Here is an 18,110-nt window from a genome sequence, read left to right as displayed (position 1 = left end):
AAATATTCAGAGAGTAATTGTATATACAATTGCGGCACGCACGCCACGATGGACGAATCAGGCTGGCGCTAAAAATAAAGTTCACAACATAAATTCCATTGCACGTTCACTAATTACACACAGATCATTTGCGGCTTACTTCAAGGGCCGATGTGAGCTTTCGGGTTAGTGCTTGCTGCCAAGTTTGTTGCAAGAATATTGCTAGGAACAGGAACCGCTTAGGCGCAATTACGAGCAAGTACACGCATCCTTTCTTCAGACGCTGACATCAACCACTATCCTGACGACTTCGCTGCAGCCGAATTATGACTACTGCATATGCGATGAAGACAGCTATATGGGCTTGTTGATAGGGCATCTTGTAATTTCTTGCAGCGCTGGCCGAACAACACGGACATAGAAGACAGACGAGACAGTACACAGCTAACACAGCTCTGAACGGCCAGCCGCGAACAGATGTTTACGTCCGCCATGTCACTTCGCCCTCTATAGAAACCGCTGTAGCGCATCCAAAACAAATTAAACTTTCAAGAATTTTTAATTACAAAACACACGTATTATTAGGCCCTAATGAAGGCAGTGAATGAATCTTATAACGCATACGTTTTTTTTTGTTACATAAAACAATTATGCGGCGTGTGCCACAAAGCCTGGCAGCAAGCAGCCTTGGGCGTCGCATCAGTCGCATTGTTAAAATCGCGATCATGTGAAATGAGCCCTCTAAAAATCGATTTGCGACACGTGCGACTGCACCAATTTTTGTCGCTCCAGTCGCAGCATGTGAAACAGCCTTCAGGCTGGTTGTTTTAACGGTTGCGGGCGGCTCGGCGTATTCAAAACGTCCGGGTTTTCGACGTTGCTTTGGCGGTGTGACATAAATTGTTCCACAAACAGGCCAGTTGTAACAGACTGCCCCGTCTGGGGAGGGAGATCCCCATGGGCAGGGGACGGCATGCGCTGTGCGGAGGGATTGCACTGGTGCTCGTAGCCACATGTGGTTGTCCATCAGCTCGCGTCCGGTACCAGGCGGCCATTATCTGCAGGAATGTATGGATTAAAGGAAATACTTCCCTGTCGCACACGCCCAGCGCCCCAACAGCAGTAGCGGGAACTTCCACTCCGTGTTTGGCGTCACCATTCCATTTTTGCCGCCATAAACTTACGTCAGCTTGATCCACATCTGCTGTCGTTACGGTATTTGTCCGTACAAAAGCGGAATATCGATGAGCAATGCTTGCGAGATATTTTATCATCCTATTTTGTAGCGCATATCTGAGATGGCACAAGAAGAAACAGTTCGCAGGCACTTTTCGCCTCAACTGTGAATTTCGCTTTTAAATCGGTCAGCACATTGTCCACTACTGGAGTGCACAGTGCCATTCTGTAGTAGCTCTCTACATCAAGACTAGCCGCGTACAGCTGAACGTCTGTCTACACGTGGAGACCGAATTTCCGTTTCAAGACCAAAGCATCGGCGTCTTTGTGGAGCTGCGAAAATGCTTCAGCATGGTTTACTCTTCGGTTACCAAGAACAGCCATGGTTTCTACTAACGTCTTGGCAGTTCGAAGGTCAACACACTCTGTCTGAAACAGGCGACTAAAAGGAAGAGTATGTGTCAGCAAATCTGCCAAGCATATAATTGTAACCTGGAAATCGCCCTCGCTGATAGCTGCAGGGAGGGTCGCAACTTTCGCAGAGCTGTGCATTTCTATCCAGCTCGAAACGTTATCCAGAGCTCTCGCCACGCTCCCAAGTGAATCTGGAAACCGGATAACGCTGATGTGTCTCTCAACCCATCTTGTTTCGCAGAAGCCTTTAAGTCGGCCACCAAGGGTGGTCTTCAGAACAATAGTTCGTCTTGGTGACGCTGCAAACAAAGAAATCACCTCCTTCATAACACCAACAGCGTTCCTAATGGCGGCCTTGATGACTTTGACAACGACAAATTAGGCGCATGGTTGAAGCAAAGACAGTGCGCAGCATTGGGTGCAGAGCGCTCCATTTCCGATAGAGCGCCACAAACCTGGAAGACCAGGACGCCGCAGCCATTGGTGCGTATACCGACGCACTTTTCAAAATGAAGTCCTAACGCCTTCAGAGCCCTAATAACTTCTCCGAGCACCCTTCCTGTCACAACGGGTTCAATTATGCCGGTGCCAAGACCCGAGTCACCAATGTCACTACGAATGTCTACGAATTGCACAAAGTTAAAATTAAAAATAATAAATTATGGGGTTTTACGTGCCAAAACCACGATCTGATTATGAGGCACGCCGTAGTGGGGGGCTCCGGAAATTTGGACCACCTGGGGTTTTTTAACGTGCACCTAATTCTAAGTACACGGGTGTTTTCGCGTAATTGCACAAAGTGTTCTCGAACGATGTTGTAATAGACAAATCGCAGAACGAGGCACAATTGTGACATATGGGCTACGTTCATGTTTTCATCGAACATAACACTGTACATACCGTCATTCTTGTACCTGTTGAATGATGCTAATAAGGGATCTTTCCCCACAGCACATGATCAGCTCATTCTGAGTCAGCTTGCTAATATAATATGGCCCGAGATTACGCGTTGGCAAGATGCTTCTCAACTTCCTTGTCACCACTCGACATCCGAAAGCTTATAAGTTCGCCAAAAACGACCTCGTTAGCGACTGGCGAAGCCTCTTGTGAGTTTTCGAGACGCATGCCATCACCTCTATGTCCACGAAGCGGTACGCCTTGACGCCCTAGAAATATGATGTATTCTACGAAAGGTAGGCAGTGGTTTCTGTACTCAGTCACTTGGACAAGACGCCGGTTGGAAACTTGGTTGGCGACATTTTTTTTTTCTGGTGCATCAGTAGGCACAAGCAAGTTCTTTCCCGCCTCCACTGATACCTTGTGGTATCTGGTGGCTTCATGCATATAGGAAGATCACCATCCTTGCCTAGTAGCCTCGCATCTGTTTTGAGCGGCCTTGTCACTAGTTTTTGAAGTGGCACATTTTTTGCATCTATTGACACTGAAATGAGACTCTTACCAGTACGGATTCCTAGCCTAGCAGGGCGGAGTAAGGGAGCACGCGTGTCTGAGTAAAGGAGGGAGAAGGGAAGGCTTCCTCCTTGCGTCCGCGCTGATGGCCCTACTTATTTAACTCCTTCCCTACAGCGCCTATTGGGAATTGTTAGCCCGCTATCGATGGTTTGAAACGCAGCTTTCGATACCTTCCGCATCGCTCACAGACGCACTGCGCCATCGGACGTGACGGAGGCTAACTGTATTATTGTTTTCTAAACAGTTCGAATTTTTCCCGCCAAGCGGTAATTTTTGAACGCGCTCCGAAGTTTCGCGATCGTCAAAGTAGCAAGTAAAGATGGCCGCCTCCTGCAGCGGCGCGCGCCCTTCGAAATATCGTACATCTCGTTATTCCGCTGCGTCTGCGGCTCATTGTATTGATGGAGCGAGCAGTAGTCAGCCTTAAGATGCTGCCCATTTGGTGGACTTTGACTGTGATAGCGACGATGATGCAAAGCAGCCCGGAACAGCTGCGGCCGCGCCCGGCATGCCTGTCCACCGCTGCACGTTGCGAACAATGCGCAGTATTCGCAATAGAGAACTACTTTGACTGTACGACAGAACAAGCCACTTAAATTTAAGGAAATGCGAGTGGCTCAAGTATCTCTTCTCTTCTTTGCCGCCTTTATTGTTGACGGAGTGTGGGAAGCTATAATTTTCGGGCAGCTGCCAATGGGACTCCAACAAGCTCCTCTTAGAGAAGTTGTCAACTTCTTTTTCTGCAATGTTTCCAATGTCCAATGAACCCGCCACTAAGGAAGTGCATCCACTTTGTCTGTCAACAACGTGGCGCCCGACCTTTCGCTTTCGTATTCGGGACTCTGCCTGCAGTTAGCATTCTAATCATTGTCATCTAGGTGTAACAAAGAAGGGGCTGCAAATGATGTCTCCATACGACTGGTTTGAACAGAAACTTGGAGAGTCTTCTTGGCCACTGGACTGAAGAAACGGTCGATCGTTCTAGAACTCATCCACTTCATGATTCACAGTAAGCTGTACGGAGACAGCAAAGGGAGGTACAAATCCCACTAAACCTCTTCACGGGCAAAAAATGTAGGCAAGAAAAACAAATATTTTGAACATTTCATTTGAAATGGTTTCAGAAGTGCAGAGAAAAAAATCGCGAAAGACTATTCGTTTTCAATGGCACAAATGAGTGTCCACAAACGTGGACATTTGTTGTGGGCATGGTCAAAATAAAAGAAACAATTTTACCCGTGCAGGCACAAGAAAACTTAGCATTTTTGTTCCTGCATCGTATTGCATTTTCAATTTTACAAAATTCTGGGAAGTGGCGAAAACCATTTTCTCGTGTCGCCGCCAGGCTGCTCGTCTGGTCCTGTCTCTGGAGCTGCGGATCTACTTTCATGCCTTTATTCCTTGGTACCATGTTGATTTGGGTTGGATCTGTTTAATGTTTCGGCTACATGCTGCTTGAAAGGCAGGAGAGACCGCAGTTCTTTTCGTTGTAGGTGCAAAGCTGTTGCATCGCGACGGTATTCCACCCAGCCATTGCAGACAGCAATGTCGAGAAAATCTGCGAGTATCCTAAAGTCCCATCCTCCATCCTGCATTGAAACTTTGTTAAGTGATTCGCAAAGGACAGCGCCATAAATTTTACTCGCTGTATTGCATATACAAGAAATATTAGTTGGAAAAATTTGAAAAAAATTACGCCTTGGTCCACGCGCGCTGTGCGAGTTCGTTGCCGCTAAATTGTTTATATCAGGCACTGAAGGTGACTTGTGCTGCCCTCTCTTGGATAGTGAGTAAAGCCCACTGTGTCGACGAAAGGCGCGAACTTGGCTGCTTCCACATCTATTGACACTGAAATGTGAGTCTTACCGGTACGGGTTCTTAGCCTAGCAGTGTGGAGTAAGGGAGCACGTGTGTCTGAGTAAAGGAGGGAGAAGGGAAGGCTCCCTCCTTGCGTCCTGCGCTGATGGCCCCACTTATTTAACCCTTTCCCTACCGCGCCTATTGGGAATTGATAGCCCGCTATCGATAGTTTGAAACGCAGCTTTCGATACCTTCCGCACCGCTCACGGACGCACTGTGCCATCGAACGTGTTTTCTAAGCATTTTACCGCCAGGTGGTAATTTTGAACGCGCTCTGAAGTTTCGCGATTGTCAAAGTAGCAAGTAAAGATGGCCGCCTGCGGCAGCGGCGCGCGCGCTTCGAAAGATCGTACATCTCGTTACTCCGCTGCGTCTGCGGCTCATTGTATCGATGGATCGAGCAGCAGCGAGCCTGAACATGCTGCCCATTTGTTGAATTTTGACTGTGATAGCGACGACGATGCCAATCAGCCCGGAACTTCTGCGGCCGCAGCCCGGAATGCCTGTTCAATTAAATTCTTTTCATTATTTCGGAGATAGTGCCTATGACACGACAGTGCAATTTGTATGTCTCATAATTTTTCTTGGATTTCTTTCTTAGTAGATATAAGCGCGTCTTTACAAACTTTGTTCAATTTTATCCCGCAATCTTCATTCTGGCAATTTATATATTTTTATGACATACATCTCGTTAATAAAACTTTCATGCGTGAAAAGTGAAGTCATTCGGCTTTTTTCTTATGTATACCATAAAATATTGAGTGCAGTAGTTCCTACAGAAAAAAATATGGCATAACCTACAAAAAACACCCATTCTCCCGACGGTAGGGAAAGAGTTAAACGACCTGAAGGAGCAAAATTGGGAGTAGGGACGAGACGGTTAGCTTGCTTCCACAAAGGCGGCGGTTGCGTTAGCCAGTATTGCGCCTCACAAAAGCGTAGAAGTGAGGGGTGCTTTCTTTGCTCGCCGCGGACCGGGACGGTAGCCGCAGTGGCCTAAAAAAATTCCACGTGCCGAAAAATCGCTGTCGAGTGGAGTGGAATGCTGAAGGGGGGGGGGGGGGTATAGTTAGTGGCTTTCAGGGGCGGATCACCCAACCGACCCTCCCCCCCCCCCCCCCGCCTGAATCCGCCACTGGAGTGGTGTACCACATCCGTCCTTTCCAGATTCGTCTTCCCTTTACCGCCAAGCCGTGGTCGTCAGTACCGTCGTCATTACACGGCCGTCATTGCGTCATTGTCATGCAGTCCTCGCCATGCCGTCAAAATTGTTGAATTGCCGTACTTCCGTCGTGGTTATTCCGTTGTCATCTAACCGTCATCGATTGCCATGTTTCAGTTCATGTAAGGCTTGTGGTTTTCCGCTAAAGTAGTGTCCAACTTGGTCATGTGCTCCGAAAATTGAGGTGCTCGCTAAACAAGAACAACATTCTTCACGAACATTTATGGTTACGATGATAAAAATGTTTATTCAAAAAAAACTTGCGTTACGGGAAGACTGGTCGGGTCCCTAGTCCGGGACTCCATTGGCAAAAGCTACTGTTCAGTTCTCTTTCGACAAGGGCTAGTTGCTCCTCGAGATCCGAGCTAGACAGGGCCGCCTCCCAGCGCTACCACGTTGACTGATGTACACTGTCAATACTGCTATTTTTCTGACAAGCCCACGCCATATGGTATAAGTCTGCCTTCTGGCCACAAAACTTGCGCTGCACCGAAAAATACTCGGACTCAGAGACATGAAGCCTAGTTGTATTCTTAAATGACAGATTTTAGCCGACGGAGGTGACGCTCTTCTGATAGATAATGACTCTTAGCGGTGACCGGCAGTATCTGCGTTCACGCCCTTGTTGTTAATAAGCAGCCCCTAAATTCGCAGTTTCTCGACCTTGGGAATATGTCTGTTGCGGGTCAAGATTTCCAGCGGCACAGTATCCGCGTTCCGGCGCATGACGAAGTGCTCCGACTTGTCCGGGGAACAGCGCAGTCCGCATACTTTTCAACTCTTGTGGCAGCCTCCTAGAGGACCCTCATCCATCTGTCCCCAGCTGCCCTCCGTTGTCCATATTGTTATATCGTCCGCGTAAAGGACGTGACGAATTCCCTTTAAGGGACTCAATTGTTCCGGCTGATGCATGAGGGCAACGTTGAAAAGCAGTGGAGAAAGGACTCCTCCCTGAGTGGTACCCCTGATGCCCATGAGTATCGGCTCGGACCTCGTGTCACCAATCTTGATGTGGGCTAGCCTATCTTGCAAGGAGTCCTTGATGTAATAAAAGGTACGCTTTCCAGAATAAGTACCCTGTAGATTTTCCAGAATCTTGGAGTGTTTCACGTTGTCGAATGCCCCCTTAAGATCCAGCGCCTGTATGCGCTTGCGCGGAGGGTCCATCACCTCCATCTTCAACTGTAGTAACACGTCCTGGGTTGACAAGTGTGGCCGAAAACCGAACATCGTCGGAGGCAGAAGGTCTTGATATTCTAGATACGGTTAGGTGCAGCTGCACCGCCTTCTCCATATGCTTCCATGTGCACGATATAAGCGAGATTGACCTTAGGTTAATCATTTTCACATCCTTTCCAGGCTTGGGAGTGAAGCTGACATCACCCATCTTCAACGCCCTGGGTAGCTCTCCACTTCCCCAGCACTCATTTATGTATTGCGTGAGATTTTCGAGCACCTGCCGAGCAATCCCACCGTCACAATGTCGGTCCCTGGCACCGTGCCCCGCCTTATGGTCATAAGCACCGCCTGTCTTTCCTCGACCTTGAACTCCCAATCTAGGTCCTGACTCTCCATACGCTCATACTTCCGCACTGGCTCGTTGTCTTTCATTTGTACAGATATATTTGCCACGGAGGGCTGCAACCATCTGCTCGTCCGTACCCACGAAGCCGTGCAGGGCTCTCTTGAGGTTACGTTGCTGCTCCCCGCGTGACTGGGTGTGCTCTATCGTATATCTAACACGCCACACCGCTTTGGTGCCGAGGCTGCCTTTCAGGGAGTCCCATTTAGCCAACCAATTATTCTTGGTCAAGGTCCATGCACACTCTTTCGCTTGCCACGTTACTTCCGCGATCTTGATCTCGAGCTTCCCGTTACACTTTTGCCTCTTCCACCACCGCGTAAGGCCTCTTCTCGCCTCCCATTGAGGTAGCAGGTGCTTGTCTATAGCTGGGACTTCTTGTGAGGTCTGGAGCGTACGCATGAAGCAATCCCTGACTCGCAGCAATGACTCAGCCTACTCCTCACATTTTTAAATGGGCGCGGTAAACGTAGGGTCTTCCGCCTTTCGGAACAACGACCAGTCCGTCAGTCTTGCCTGCCGTCTTGGCTTGCGATGCTTATTGTAGTCCAGGCAGATATTCAGAATGCAGTGGTTACACCCAAAGGGCTCAAAGCGTGCTATGGCACTCATAATTTCTCGCTCCTTCAATCAACGAGAGATCTGGACACGTATCTCTCGAGACACTGTTGCCAATACTTGTCGGATGAGCCGGGTCAGATTTATCTGACCCGGCTCCAGCTCAGGCCTTCAAAGTTTATGATTGTCAGCTGGACGACCGCTTTCGTGAGGTCCCTGCCGGGAGGCCCCCCGTTGCGGCCCTCTTTTTGGGAAGCGGCGATGGAACCTCCACCTGCTTCCCACCTTGCAGTCCAGGCCCCGAATCCTTCTGGGCCCCTATGGCATGACGTTTGTTGCTGGATTTCCCTCCGTCAGGCTTCCGCCCCGCTGCCACGCCTTTCCTGCATTTCCAGGTGCAGTCCGCTGAGTCTGTGAGGTGGGCGCCCCCGCGGACTAGGCATTGGGGCTGGAACTCGTGCCCCTCCTCTGGGGTGACCGTTCCACAGCCCCGGCCGTGATCATACCGAGGATTAGGACACCACCACCTAGTGTTGGCTTCCGGTAGAGGCGCACAGCCGCAGCTTCACCCCAGTAGAATACGTTGAACGGCACATTGCGTGCGTCGAACGTTTTCGCTGCCACGTTCGACTGTCCTAGCTTCCTCACACGTGCCACGGGAGCATCTGAAAAGTAAATAGCTTCAGAAATATCCGCTTCCGACTCCTCAAGATCCACTTGAATTACTCCCCAGCAGGTGTTGTCCATCATCTTGAGGTAGACTTGCACAGCTTGGAATTGGCCGCCAATCCGCAGACTGCCGACCGCCAGAACGTGCCGAATAAGCTGTGTGTCCCGAATTCCAACAATAATTATGTTCTGATCCCACGCCGGCAAAATAGCGACTTTGAGAATTGCGAAATGAGCGAAATAGAGAATTTGTGCACCACCTTCTGTTTCCAACAGTTGGGTGCAAGCGTTTTGCCCGGCGACGTAGTGGTGACAAGGCCGTCCATAGCGTCCCCACCACGCAACACTTCCTGCTGTCTAGAGCTTTGGCGCGTCTCGGCCTCTCGCTCTGCCGAGTTCTTCTGAATAACACATTCGGGGGCTTCATCGCAGACTGGCTTCTTCCGCAGGCTGTAGCTCCATTACTTTCGTTCTTTCCGGGTCGTAGCCTCGCCCAAGACTCATGGCGGCCGCACTTAGTGGCGCATCAGCTGCCCGGCGTCGTCGCTAGGCTTTAGGCCTAGCAGCGGTGCCAATGTGGTCGATAAAGTCCCGTAAGATCGCCAAAACTGGGCCCACCTTGCTGAAAATGGCATCTAAGGGTCCCTGGTAACTTGGTGGACACAATCCAATTGGTTTATGGCTTTGTTCTTTGCCCCGGAGTTGGAAAAAAGATACAAAAGGGCAAACCCGCACCACCAAAGAGGTATGGCAGGTATAAGACCAATAGGAAATAAATGAAAAGGGGTTACTGAAGCAACCCAAAAGGAAATTTAAAGAAAGCCAATTAAAAAGAAAAAAAAAGGTCTCGGAGACAAAGCAGTCAACTATGAAAGGCGAAGTGCCGGCGCTCAGTGATTACATGGTAAAAAGGGCAGAACGCAGAAAACAAAACAAGCTCCTGGAAAGAGAAAGAAAAAAGAAAACAAATTCCCCGGCAGTGATCCACGGAAACCGCCCGACCCCATTTATTAAGACTCATTAAAACGCCACGCGTTGGGCAGCGCCTTGCTGATGCCAGGAACCGCAGGAGGCGGCCAGTTGATGGAGGGCAGCTCTGCGGCATACGAGTGGCTGCAGGACTAAAGAGAAAAAGAAGAGAAAGACAGGACAAAAGGGAAAGACCAAGGGAGAAACGCAAGAAATATGACAGACAGGAAAAGAAAACACAGGGAGAGGGTAGAAAGGCGGAACAGTAAACGATGACGATGACGCATGCAGCTTGAGGCATCGGCCACGGGGTTCCCCCCGCCATAGTTGGCATAAACAGTGGCGATGGCCAGAAACAACCATGCAAAAGTAATATGTGAAAATATGAAGATGACAGTGAAAAAAATTAAAAGGCGTCACGCAAAACAACTGGGGCGGGAGGTGAGGTGGGGACTTACCGCGCTATAAGAATGGAAAGGTGAATAAGCAATGCACGGGTTTTCCTCGAGCGCAGTAAAAGTGGGTAAGTAGGTGGGGTGATGGAAGCAACCCGAACCGCACCACGCAATTGAACAACAATCTGTGCGGTGGTAGGACAAGCCAGCAAGTAGTGGGACATGTCCTCACACTGCGTCCCACACGCGCACAGATTGTTGGCGTGTCTGCGATGAGCCATGTCTGCGATGAGCTCTGCTGGAAACAGCACATCGGCCCTCAGCGGAGGATTCCACCCGCCGTCAACTACTGATTCCGGTATTTATAAGGTCGTTCTCCCTCGTCTGCCAACTGGCAATACCGTTCTCAATTCAGTTTTCCTGCATGCTGACCTGGCAGGGCGGCCGTATGGGGCGCCTGAATTTCGCGATGCACTCCTGTCAGTTCTGAATGCAGCTGATATCCTCGGCGCTGGACAATACCAGATGAACCATTTGTGGCTAGTAACATGCGTTAATAGCATCGCGAAACAGAAACTTGTCGACAAAGGCGAGCTGTTGGTGAAAGGCCTCAAGTGCCTTGTCATGGACCCGGAATGCAAAAATATCAAGATGAAGCTTCTTTGGCTTCCCCCACACCTCGAACAGAGACGGATTGTTGAAGCGGTGGAATCTTATGGAACAGTGCAGTCTATCACGAGAGAAATGTGGCGATGTGACGGCATGGAGGGCTGGCAAATTGACTAATCTTGACGTGGCGTTTACTCTGAAAGATGGACTCTCTGCCACTAATCTGCCTCACCTATTGAGCATATACGGACACCAGTGCCTCGTCTTGGTTCTTGGCCGACCACCGCTTTGCCTACGGTGCAACAGAGTCGGGCATATCCGGTGACAATGTAGGACACCACGCTGCAGTAACTGTCACCGCTACGGTCACATTACAGATACATGCATCGGAACCTACGCTGACAAGCTTCGTGGAAATAGACCAGTTGAGGATGAGACCATCACCGATCATCTAATGGATGTGAGTGAGGTTGTGGATGCAACCGGTGAAACACCCGCTGAAGCTCATCGACAGGAAGAGACAAAGCCTTCATCCGGCTGACGATAGCCTTAGCCCGAAGACTGCCGCTGTGGAGGATACTAAGCTGCCTGACGACGAACCAACTATGTCATGGGCACAATTGCCACCAGTGCAAGACCGCCCGCCATCAGTAGAATCTGGATCGATGTGAGGCTACTAACGAAGCGTCCAGCTCCAGCTGACGACCCATTGGCCGCGGGAAAGCAGGCCCGGGTCCCCAAAGTGTCAAAGTTGACTAAACCGCTCCAGGGAACGCCTGCTCGCGCAGATGTCTCTTGTGTTGAAGTGCAGCAAAAAGTCACCTGTGCATCACCTCATCAAGAAGGGAGTGATGCACCCCTAGAGCAGCGTGTGAACGCTGCACCAACATAGGTAATCATGGCGGGCGCTCTTCGCTTCCATTTTGGTACTTTAAATGTCCGTGGCTTACACATCGTTGCTGCCCCAGTTAAATCAGGACGATTATGATTATACAAATGATAACTTTAATATCAATGAGATAACCGCATGCATAGATTCATCGGCGAAAGGGAAGACGCCCGGCCCGGATGGCCGTATACTGCCGAATTTTTTCAGTGTTTTCGTTCCCTCTTGTCCCCATTATTAGTTCAGGTGTACCGCGAGGCCTTGGAGGTAGAGTACCTACCTGCCACAATGTACGAAGGGCACACTGTCCTCATAGCCAAAAGCAATGATGAAACTAAATTGCAAAAAGTGTACGGATACCGGCCTATTTCCTTAGGCAATGTGGATTATAAACTTTTTGCAAAAGTATTAGCTAACCTTTTACAAGTGGTGATAAGATCCGTGGTAGGTGATCATCAACATGTGGCATCAGAGGTCGGTCCATTCAGACCAACATTCATGTTGTGAGATCGGTGCTAGAGTGTGCAGCTAAGCGGATTGGACAGGTAGCAATGGTACAGCAAGATCAGGCTAAGGCGTTCGACAGGGTGAATCAATCGTTCCTCATTCATAGTGAAATATTTAGCGCGCACAATCGACAAGGACACAGTGAAGGGGGACACTCGAGCGCTTACTCACAACTGTTTATTTTCGGAAAGATACAGAACATAAATACCCCAGCTATCTATGAATTCGTACCAACTCGCCCAACTATCAGTTCTGCTGCACTCGTTCCTGTTTAGGGTACTAGAGAATATAAATATCGGATCCCAGCTCCCTAAGGGTGTCAAAATATGTTATGCTAATGGCTCAATGAGGTTGATAGTGAATGGTTCTCTCTCCGATCCGATTAGGCTTTTATCATCAGTAAGACAAGGATGCCCATTGTCACCACTTCTCTTCTGCCTGTATTTGGAGCCACTTTGTATGAGCATCCTGAAAGAAGAAAATTTCCAACGGTTTAAACTGCCGTCGAGTGAGATTCGGGTTCTTGCATATGCAGAAGACGTGGCGTTCTTTTGTAGTGATAAAAAGAGTGTAAAGACTGCTCTTGCAATTACAGAAGAATTTTGTGCGGCTTCTGGTCCTAGCATTAACATTGAAAAAAGTTCAAGTTTTTGGTTTGAACTATGGGCCACAATGTCAGCACGTTACGCAGGCATTCAATGGAAAAAATATCTGCGCTATTTAGGTATACCTCTCTCACAGTATAGAAATAGCAATAGTCATTGGTCGGGAGAAGTAGAGAAAATACAAAGTGAATTCGCGGCGAGGACGGAATTTGTCAATGTTCAGTCGTGCTGAAGTGTGCAACGTGTTGTTTCCCGTCTCATGTATGTGCTGCAAGTACTGCACCACTCAAGACTTCGTATTCAGCACTGCAAAGCGTATTTGCAACATTTATTTGGAGCTCGAGTTGCGAATCGATGCGGCGCGATAATCTGTTCGTTCCTCTTGAACGAGGTGGTCTAGAATTAGTCCATCTCTTCGTAAGGAAAATTGTTTCTCGCCTGTTTTTTTTTTTTCGAAACAGTGACCATTTATTTTTGCGTGAAATGTTACAGCTCCGATTAGTTGATTATCTTCCTGATATAGTAGTGTCATCAAACGCCAAAGATGTCACACAGGCTCCTTGGGGTTTCCCAAGAAGGTCGCTGATTCATTCCTTTTCTTGAAAGTTAGATTCAGCCTGGAGTACATTTTCACTGCGAGTCGAAAAGCAATTTCTGCTGCACTGGTGGAATCGACTTTCCCAGATCCTTTCTATCGTGCACCTTATTTAAATCAGCCTTATCAGGATGTACTTAGGTGGGCCCGTAAAATGTGTATACCTCCGGGAGCTAAAACATTTTTCTTTAAATTACATAGGGAAACACTTCCTGTTAAATCCTGGTGGAACGCGAGGGGCTGCTTCGTGCCATGGTCCACGAACTGTCGACTGTGTCCACGTGCTGAAACCATAGACCATTGTTTTATAGACTGTATGGATGCTATATTTTTCTGGGACATTCCCCAATGGACGCTTAAAAAGGACATTGACATCATTCCATACGCAATTAGGTTCCTACCGTTTAAGATTACTGGCGGTCCTCCCTATGACATGTTTATAGTACTGGGTTTGTATAGCCTATGGCGAGCTAGAATATGTGATCGCCATGCCGAAAGCCCGCGATCTACAAGATCATTCTTTCATAAACGTGCAGCTTATGTAAGAAGTGTGTACGCTGCGCAGGAACCTCTAACGTACTGGATACACTTGTTGGATGCATGTGTGTGTTTGCCCGAGTTTTAAGTGTGTAGCTATGTCCGCACTGTAAGATGCCTGCAGGTTTCTTTTCGATGCATTAAAGAAAAAAAAGTGGCTGTATTGCCTAGTGGTTACGACGCTCACCTTGGGCCCGTGGGTACGCGGGTTCGAATCCCACCTCGTCAAGAAAGTTTATTTTCTTTTATTTATTTCTTCATTGCGGATGATCATAGTTTGTTGATACGAACTACAAATTACGGCTGGCTTAAATAGCTTCACTGTTAATAACTTGGGCATATACTTAAGCCAAGCAAACACCTACTCAAACTTCCACTAACATAATCAGATGATAAAGGGAAGTGCGATGCTGCCGTCATTAAAGAAATGGCATATTGAAGCTACAATAAATTTGAGGTGGCGCGAGGAACTTGGAAACCAGTTATGGTTCCAGCACTCACGTTCGCAAAGGCCACTCTGTGCTTGAAGATCCGGACAGGGCTTAAAGTTAACGAAAGGTCGGTGGACCTTGTGGAATTGGGGCTCCAAAGTAAAACCATAAATGCGGCAGCGCTGTAGACATGGGTTGGGCCACTTTTAAGTTTTCGAAGCACAAAGCGATATTATTTTTCAAAGAAAGAATGAGGAAGATGAATGAAAATAAATGGGCGGCTGAAGTGCATAAACATCTCTACCTCAAAAGCATGGAGACAGAATCTATGAATAGCTCAAGAAAGTTGGAAACAAGGCAGAACTTAATTGAAAGTATAAATAGACAGCCAGTTGGCCATCCAAAAGAAAGTGAAACAGAGACGGCAAATTGGATGGCAAATACAGAAACGAAAAACTCTATGTCGTGGATTCACCAATATGGCATGAAAGAAATTAGGAAAGAAACTCTGTATGATGACACAAAGGGCAGTGTCTTGTTATATGAGGGCAGAGCTGGAAGATTAGGGTAAAAATATATCGAAGCAAATATCCTCAACATGATGAAGCATGTAAATGACAAGGTATTCATCCAGCAAGAAAAGCCGAGAAGCTCCACGTTCCAGAAGCAGTGGGAGGCAAAAGGCCTGGAACCATCACCCGGTCAGCGGTTCAGATAAGGAAGAGACGTTTAGAGTAGTGCTAGGAACAAAAACACAGGAAGATTGATAGGACCGAATTCATGACATGCAGAGGTAACAGTACAATACAGCGGTAGAGCTTTTCATTGAGAGAGTAAAGCACAAGGAGAAATAGGCAGCATGCAAAATTGTAATCGACGTAGCAGGAGATGTAGATTATTTACTTGATTTACAGATCTCGTTCACGTGGCAGGACATTTACAGATTTACTCGATTAGTCGCAAACGGGCTAGGTTACTATTGGTTTCCACCTAGTTTTCAGGGGGATGCTAATTGAAATTATCATTATCAAGTGTGGGCAGGGGTGTCTGATTTCAGTTTCATTTCAAAGCTTTATTTTCTTTCCAAAAAAGAAATCAGCAGCCAAAAAGATTCGCAGTTCCGCTCGAAAGCCGAAGCATCCATTGACATCGAAAATGTTTACAGAGCTGTACGAAGTAAGGATAGCAGTTTAATATCCATATAGTTGTAAACATTCGCCACGAACTAAACTAACAAGCATGGTGTGACGCGCAGGAAGACAAAAAAGAGCACATCCAGCTCGATGACCGCGGTCACTCGATGCCAAAATGATAGCGTAAGAAAGACCGGCAGCAGCAGCGAGTGAATTGCACTTTGTGCTGCCTGACGCTTCAACGCTGAATAATTAAGCGGCGAGAACACAACGTATCGAAGTCATCAGCTCTCGACGCGCCTGTACGCTGCAACCACCACAGATCCCTTTCAGCATAGGGTTCGCGCAGCCACCGCCTCAGAAAAGACAACTCTATTTTACTTTATCAATAACAATAAATACCTTTCAGCGCCCACCATAAGAAGGGGCGTTGACCAACGTTGACGACGCTATCACTTGCAATGCAATGCAGTTCTTAAGGTGTGCAGCGAGGCGCGCTCGTAAAATTGGCATGTTACAATATACGCCCCCCTCACACGTGTTTGCTTGTCGACGGTTGTCTGAATTTAGTGGTCTGGGTAGTTTCATCATTTCTTTACGTGTTCAGTCAAAAGTAGTGAGTTACGACCGCCAAATAATTGTTTACTGTAGCTGTTTTCGTGCGACTGCGTTCGCCGACGGGCTTGGAGTCCGACGATGGGACTAGCACTCTGCACCAAAGATTTATTTCATCGGCCTCCAAAAAGTACGTTCTGTGCAGGGGTGCGATTTCCACACCCGTACAGCTGACCTTTTGCTGCATCGCTTTCCGCGCTGAAAGTTCGAACATCTATCAAGTCGAATGGCTGGGCATTTGAATATACAGCTCTAATGGTAGGCCACCAAAACAAATTTCGCGCCTTTGACACCAAAATGACGTCATTGCTGTTTTGAACGGATATGGAGTTACTTTTTTTTCTTCCGCCGGAAGTGTTCCCGCCTCACACAGATGGCGCTAAGCCCCATGAACAGCCGATGAACCGCCATGTTTTGAAAGTATGGGCTTCTATGGAAGCTTCGCTACCTTGCACTCGCTGTCAAAACGCTGGCGTGAGGAAGCGCAGCGGCAGCAGCGAGCGAATTAACGTTCCTGCTGCCTCTCGCTTGAACGCAACTAAGCCGCGAGAACACGGCGCATACAAAGCTATCGGCCCACGACGCGCCTACGCTCTCTCCACATAGAGGAACGTTTTCAAGATAGTGCCCGCGCAGCCTCCGTCTGCTCCCGGTGCACTGCGACGCTTGCCCCTCCTCAGGGCCGAATTACACTCCAGATGCTCCGCAACCTGGCCACCAGTGAGCAACGACGCCTGCTCGACTGCTACAACAACATCTGGTGGTCAGGACAGGTGCCGGAGGCCTGGCGCACAGCCATCGTGGCCCCCATTCTGAAGAGCAATAAGCCGGCCAACGAGCTGTCCTCATACCGACCGGTCTCTCTCACCTCCGCTGCCTGCAAGGTGATGGAGGACATTGCTCTGGCACGGCTCGAATGGGTGGCCCGCGCCTGCGGGTTCCTCGCGGACCAGCAGACAGGCTTCCGGCGCCGAAGGTGCACTGCGGACTCCATCGCAGACGTCGTCTCCACCCTGGAGGACGCCAGGGCCAGCGGAGACCTCGCCATGCTCCTCCTCATCGACGTCAAGGGGGCGTCGATGGCCTCCCACATGCGGTCGTCCAGCAGGCTCTGGACCTCCTGGGCATTGGCGGCAACCTGCGGCGGTTCCTGTCATCGTTCCTGAACGACCGCACCCTCAGGGTCCGCGTGGGCCATGCAAGGAGCACTCTCCGTCCGGTCGCAGCAGGCGTACCACAAGGGTCAGTGGTGAGCCCGTTCCTCTTCAACCTCGCCCTGGCCCGGTTGCCTGCTGCACTGCCGACCGACCCTCACTACAAGGTGGAGTGCTCCATCTACGCGGATGACATCGCCCTGTGTGTGCGGGGACCGCCGCAGTCAAGCCGCCACGTGCGCCTGGCCCTCCAGAGAGCCTTGGACACCACGGCCGCCTACCTGGGAAGCATCGGACTCTCGGTTTCGACGGGGAAGACGGTGGCCCTCCTCGTCCACCCGAGAGCAGCGGCACGGCGCTCAGCTCCCCGGCTGCAGCTGGAAGGCGTGCGCATCCCATGGAGTACGACTGTGTCGTACCTTGGGCTGCGCATCGATCACCGGCTAACCTGGCTACCGGCAGTCGGGGCCATGCAGACCCAGACCATCAGGGTCCGCAAGGCCGTGTCGCAGCTCCTTGCCCGTGGAGAGGGCTGCTCGGTGAAGTGGGCTATGCGGCTCTACGAGGCGGCGGCCACATCACGCCTGCGGTATGCCCTCCCGCTGGTGGCGCTGCCGCCACGCCGCCTCGAAAAGTTGGAGCTGCAGCACCGGGCGGCCATCCGACTCTGCCTGGGTGTCCCCCGGAGCTCCCAGATTGCCGCTACCCTTGCGGAGGCTGGAGCATGGCCCCTGTCGCTCC

This window comes from Dermacentor silvarum, chromosome 9 (genome assembly GCF_013339745.2).
Source record: "Dermacentor silvarum isolate Dsil-2018 chromosome 9, BIME_Dsil_1.4, whole genome shotgun sequence".
Classification (NCBI taxonomy): domain Eukaryota; kingdom Metazoa; phylum Arthropoda; class Arachnida; order Ixodida; family Ixodidae; genus Dermacentor; species Dermacentor silvarum.
The sequence above is the reverse complement of the archived record's forward strand: the minus strand, read 5'-3'. Positions refer to the sequence as shown.